This window comes from Lutra lutra, chromosome 17 (assembly GCF_902655055.1).
Source record: "Lutra lutra chromosome 17, mLutLut1.2, whole genome shotgun sequence".
Classification (NCBI taxonomy): Eukaryota; Metazoa; Chordata; class Mammalia; order Carnivora; family Mustelidae; genus Lutra; species Lutra lutra.
Genome location: NC_062294.1, coordinates 55,960,062 through 55,966,413, shown reverse-complemented (window position 1 = coordinate 55,966,413; position 6,352 = coordinate 55,960,062). Strand labels below are relative to the sequence as shown.

The following is a 6,352-nucleotide window of genomic DNA, read 5'->3' as shown; positions in this document are numbered from 1 at the left end:
AGGGACCGTCTACAGGGAGACCGACACTCCTCCGGTTCCGCTTCCGGGTCTGCCGGAAATACGCCAGGGCAGTGCTGGGAGGGGCACGGGGCGGGGTCTACGAGTGGGCGGGGAGTCGGCTTCCCGTGCGCCCCGCCCCATCTGCCAGACTGAGCTTGGTCTTCTGGTTTGGGTCCGTTTGTGTTGCTCAGGCATCGCGCGGAGCCCCTAGCAATGCCTCCTGACTCTTCTACAGTAAACGTTTCCAACCGTTCAGGGTAAAAGCTTACTGTGCTGTGGACACTTAGGCCGGAAGCTGAGATGTTTTCCTCTTACTAGGCGGGAAAGGTTTGAGTCTGAAGCTGCCTCTGCTAGCAGGTGGAGACGAGAGGGGGCGCTGGGACCTCGGCGGGGATCTGAGTCGACCGTGGCTCCCCCCGGACCTGTACCTGCAGCCCAGAGGGGAGAATGGCTTATTTAGGTGATGGAAGACTGGAGCTGTCTGTCCAGGGTACACGAGCTGGAAGGGTCAGGCATACCGCGCCTGTGCAGAACGTGCAGCTTTGTACCCACTTCCACCAGAACACAGCTTCTGTTCTTCACCACCTGCCCGGCAGCTGAGCAACCAGAGGGTTCAGATCCAGCAGCTTTCAAAGGACAAGGATGGGTGGGTGGGTGGACAGGAATCTGATGGTTTAGGTTACGAATCTATTGCTTTAAACCATCAAATAGGGGCTCCTGGGTGGCTCAGTGGGTTGAGTGTGGGACTTCTGATTTCAGCTCAGGTCGTGATGTCATGGGTCCTAAGATTGAGCCCCTCCTAGGGCTCGGTCCTCAGCGGGGAGTCTGCTTGATATTCTCTCCCTCTGCCCCTCCCTCAACGCACACAGGCTCTCTCTAAAATAAGTGAAGAAATCTTTTTTAAAGAATCAATTTAGGGATGTTTGAGTGGCTCAGCTGGTTAAGCTACTGCCTTCGGTTCCCGTTCTGATCCCAGGCTCCTGGGATCAAGTCCCACATTGGGCTCACTGCTGGTTGGGCAGCTTGCTTCTCTCTCTGCCTCTGCCTGCTTGTGCTCTCTCTCTCTCTCTCTCTCTCTCTCTCTAACAAATACATAAATAAATAAAATCTTTTTTAAAAAATCAATTTAAAAAACCCTTGAGAATAGGTACTAGTTACTTGGTTCATCTATCTTCAGTGTGTTGATCTATATATTATATGCTGGAGGTGAGCCATAAACTTATCTTGAAATAGTTGGATGATATCTACTTTTTTTTTTCAGTTCGCTGATTTTTTTTTTTTGCCCTACTGTAATCCCACATTTGATAGATATTTTGTTACAGAACCCGAAGTCCAGGTTCCCATGGGTCAAAAGGCCAATACCCAAGAGACAAGACATGAATTTTTGTTCCTTTTTTTTTTTAAAGTATACTCCACACCCAGCATGGGGGGCAACGTGGGCCTTGAACTCAAGGCCCTGCTATCAGGACCTGAGCTGTGATGAAGAGTTGGAGGCTGGGACGCCTGGGTGGCTCAGTTGGTTAAGCAGCTGCCTTCGGCTCAGGTCATGATCCCAGCGTCCTGGGATCGAGTCCCACATCGGGCTCCTTGCTTGGCGGGGAGCCTGCTTCTCCCTCTGCCTCTGCCTGCCATTCTGTCTGCCTGTGCTCGCTCACTCTCCTCTCTCTCTGACAAATAAATAAAATCTTTAAAAAAAAAAAAGAGTTGGAGGCTTACCTCGCTGAGCTACCCAGGTGTTCCCCCAAGAGATGAGTAATGATTGGAAAGGAATTTGAGCTTGATTCAGGAGTCTGGCCACCTGGGGAGAAGGCAGACTCTGATGACACCAGCTACAGATGTTATCTCAGTGCTTAGAATTTGTACAACGGGGTCTGGATCCTTATGCCCCAGGGTTTGGGCAAGGGTGTCAGGGGTCTGGTTCCTTAGTACCTAGAGATTACACAGGGGGTCTGGTTTCTGTTTGGTAAAGCGCAGAGGTGCTCTGCTGTTTCTAGGAAAGAATGTATGATCTATAAATATTCAAAGATAAGATAATCAATCACAGAGGCTAAGAGTGTTTGCTATAGTTTAAAGACTTCTAGATTGACTGGAGGGGCCAAGGCAGCTTCACTATGTGTGTGTTCAAGTGGAATAAAGAGTATTTCTTAGGGGCACCTGGCTGGCTCAGTGGGTAGAGCGTGCAACTCTTGGTCTCAGGGTCATGACTTTGAGCCCCACATTGGGTGTAGAGCTTACTTAAAAAAAACAAAACACATCGTTTACCAAAAGTGTAAGAAGAAACAGTACTTAAATACAAATATTTTATTGTAGAGAACTATCATAAGCTATTTCAGCAGCGATAAATCTAATGAGTTTGTGATTCATCCCAATCATCAGAGGGAAACATGCACCAATAACACCAATCCTGGGATGCCAGCATTCCCCTGAAAGGAAACCAAGTTCCAAAATCTTTCACAGGTTTCAAATTTCTCACTTGTTTCAAAATCTTTCATAAGATTTCCTGACAATCTGGTGAGATATTGGCATGTTGATTATCTTTAAAATGACCAACTCTCAGGGTGCCTGGGAGGCTCAGTGGGTTAAGCCTCTGCCTTCAGCTCATGTTATGATCTTGGGGTCCTGGGATTGATCCCTATATCGGGGTCTCTGCTTGGCAGGGAGCTTGCTTCCCTCACACCTCTGACTGCTTCTCTGCCTACTTCTAATCTTTCTCTGTCAAATAAATAAAGAAAATATTTTTAAAAAATGATCAAATCTCCTCAAACAATGAAAACATATGAAGGTACAAAAGCATGAAAACAGTTGGAACATAGAATGCAAACTGATAGAGAAGTGGCCCCAATTCTTTTTTTTTTAAAGATTTATTATTGAAGTTTAGTGGACATACAATGTTATATTAATTTCAGGTGTACAGCATAGTGGTTTGACAATTCTATATGTTGCTCAGTGCTCACCATGATAAATTTACTCACCATACGATGTGAATTACAGTATTATTGACTATGTTTCCCGTATTGACTTATTTATTTTATAACTGGGAGTTTGTATGTGTTAATCACCTTCACCTATTTCACCCATCACCCCACCATTTCTCTTTGGCAAGTACCCATTTGTTCTCTGCATTTAGGAGTTTTGTTTTTTTGCGTTTGTGTTTGTTTTTTAGACTCCACATGTAAATGAAATCCTATGGTATTTGTCTTTCTCTGATTTACTTCACTTTGCACACTGCCTAGGTCTGAGTCTTTATTTTTGTTTTAGTAGTCTCTGTATCCAAAAGGGCTTGAACTCACAACCCCAAGATCAAGAGTTGGATGAACTGAGCCAGACAGGCGCCCCAATCTTGATTTTTCTTAAAAAAAAAAAAAAGATTTTATGTATTTATTTGACAGAGAGAGATCATAGTAGGTACAGAGGCAGGCAGAGAGAGGAGGGGAAGCAGGCTCGCCACTGAGCAGAGAGCCAGATGCGGGGCTTGATCCCAGAACCCTGAGATCCTGATCTGAGCTGAAGGCAGAGACTTTAACCCACTGAGCCACCCAGGTGCCCAATCTTGATTCTTAAAAGCAAAAATCTTTTCCATCTGAGAACTGCTACCAAAGCCACATCCTAATACTTTGAAAACTTCGGTGTTCCTAGATATTATAAGATATTGTTGAATTTGACAAGTACTTATGCCTGTAGAGTTTTCAATATGGTCATCTAGGACAGTACATCTCAAAATCCCCATTGGTAGCCACATGATACAATTCCATCAGAATCTCAGGTATATTTTTTTGAAACTCCCCAGGTAATTCTAAAGGACTGCCCTGTGTGAGAAATCACATGTAGAATGTCTTTTTTTTTTTTTTAAGATTTTACTTATTTTTTTGACAGAGAGATCACAAGTAGGCAGAGAGGCAGGCAGAGAGAGAGAGAGAGAGAGAGAGAGGAGGAAGCAGGGTCCCTGCAGAGCAGAGAGCCCGATGCGGGACTCGATCCCAGGACGCTGAGATCGTGACCTGAGCCGAAGGCAGAGGCTTAACCCACTGAGCCACCCAGGCGCCCCACATGTAGGATGTCTTGAGGCAGCTTCAGTCATGGGCTGAGCTTGTTTCCCCTGCAGATGGCTCGAGTACAACCTGTGGTCTGCAGGTAGCCAGAACATCCCTTTCAGTGTGTGATCGAATAAGGTCCATAGAGAAATGTAGAAGCTGGGGAACTTGGCTGGCTCAGTCAGGACAGCATCTACCTGTTGTTGATCCTGATGTCATGGGTTTAAGCCCCAACCTTGGGTGTAGGGATTACTTAAAAAAAAAAAAATGAAAGTTTGTTCTATTGCGGTTATTATGTCTGCATCAGGAGCTGTAGACAATTGATAGAATAGGGAGTTCTGAGTGCTGGCCTATGTCCACCTTCCCACCTCCAGGTAAGGGGGCATCTTTGAGGATTACCCCAAAGGATGTGGTGTGGGTTAATACCAGGTGCGGGGAGGGTAGGGACAGAGGAGAGGGTTATGTGTTTGGTGGACAGAGTCTTTTTAGGATTTCCAGTGATAAAATAAAGGAATTTTTCAACTTTTAGTGCTTATGGGCCCTGCTCCTGGGCTCCTAGGGAAGCTACACTTTAACATTTCCAGGACATAATGACTTGGCAAAACCTCAGAGTGTGGGCTTTATTTCTGCCTTGAGTATACATTGTACATCTGCTTTGTTAAAAACAAAACTGGAGGGTATTATGTTAAGTAAAATAAGTCAATCAGAGAAAGACAATTATCATATAGTTTCACTCATATAGGGAATATAAGACATAGCCCAGAAACTATAGGGGAAGGGAGGGAAATTTGAATGGGAAGTCATCAGAGAGGGAGAAAAACCATGAGAGACTCTTAATTCTAAGAAACCAACTGAGGGTTGCTGGAGCGGGGGTGGTTGGGGGGATGAGGTAACTGGGTGATGGATATTAAGGAGGGCATGTGATGTGATGAACACTGTGTGTTATACACAACTAATGAATCATTGAGCCGTACATCAAAAATTAATGATTGTTGGCAAATTGAATTTAAATTAAAAAAAAAAAAAAACATGGAGCATCAAAAAACAAAACAAAATGACAACAAAACAAATGAAAAAACAAAACAAAACAAAAAACAAAAAGGAGCAAGCAAAAAGATAAAGGAAAAAAACCTCCCTGGTTCCTGAAAGATTAAAATCATGCAGCCTTGCAGATACTAAAAGAAGGTAAAGTCCATAGCTTTCCAGAATGTCTTTTGCCATGATGATTTTCAACTCTTCACATACAAAAAAAAGCACATAGCCCTGCACTAAATGTTCCTTTCCTGGAGCGTGTCTACTTTGTGAAGATTGTGTGTCTGGGGCAACTGTCCTAACTTGAGCTCAAATAAACTCTTTTCCTTTTTTTTTTTTTAAAGACTTTATTTATTTGACAGAGAAAGACACAGTGAGAGAGGTAGCAGAAGTAAGGGAACTGGCAGAGGGAGAAGCAGGCTTCCTGCTGAGCAGGGAGCTGGGATCTGGGATCATGACCTGAGCCAAAGGCAGATGCTTAATGATCAAACCACCCAGGCACCCTTCCTTTTCCCTTAAAAAAAAAAAGTTTCTTCATTTTCCTTCAACACCAGAAAGGAGGTGTAAGGACCTATTTAGAAACTGTCCCTGCTCCCAGCTTCCCCCAGGGGATTTACTTGGAGACAAGTCCCAGAAACCAGCTTCAGGTAACAAAGCCCAGATACGAGGGTGGGTCAGGCCAGGTGGAGACATCAGATCAGTGGGGGGGGGATGCATACCGTCTCCCTGGTTACCAAGGAGTATGGGCCCCGCCCTTTGGGAGACTTTTGGGCTCCAATCCCAACCAAGGTGTAATAGGCTGGTTCAAATGTCTACTAGGGTAAATTGTAACTCAATTGGTCACCTAGCATCACTGTGGAGTTTCCTGTGTGTGTTACAATCTCATTGGTCACCTGTGCGTGGCCAGGCCCGACCGCATGGCCTTTGCCCTTAAAAGCTAGTCTGTGAAACAGAGAAGGGTCGCCCTCTCTTGTAAGAGGTGCGTTCCCGAACATTCGGTTAGATTCTTGATGCTTGGTGTGAAATAAATCTTTGCTTGACCTTCGCTTTTGTATCAGTCTCGCTCCTTTAATCATGGACCCATTATTGGGGCATAACAGAGGGAGGGAAACTAGAGTCTTTCCAAAACTTGGAGGCTTGGTGACTCAGTGGTTTTTCTTCTTTCCAAGATGCTATCTTTCAGAAAGCTTGATTCCTTTCCAGTTTTCCTGTCCCGCAAAAGTCCCATTTCAGGTCCAGCTTACTAATTTTTCTCATTTCCAGTAATTAGATGTAACATAGTTGTGGCT

The 6,352-nt window shown here is 44.7% G+C and overlaps 3 protein-coding genes across 3 annotated transcripts in view; 2 read left to right on the top strand and 1 right to left on the bottom strand.

Annotated features, from left to right (window-relative positions):
- The window catches only part of LOC125088868 (zinc finger protein 665-like), a 577,134-nt gene that overhangs the window by 127,087 nt on the left and 443,695 nt on the right, over nt 1-6,352 (top strand).
- LOC125088914 (KRAB domain-containing protein 5-like) overlaps nt 1-6,352 on the bottom strand; it is a 664,001-nt gene that overhangs the window by 308,519 nt on the left and 349,130 nt on the right. The gene's annotated exons all lie outside the window — the stretch shown is intronic.
- The window catches only part of LOC125088867 (zinc finger protein 665-like), a 175,536-nt gene that overhangs the window by 123,856 nt on the left and 45,328 nt on the right, over nt 1-6,352 (top strand). The gene's annotated exons all lie outside the window — the stretch shown is intronic.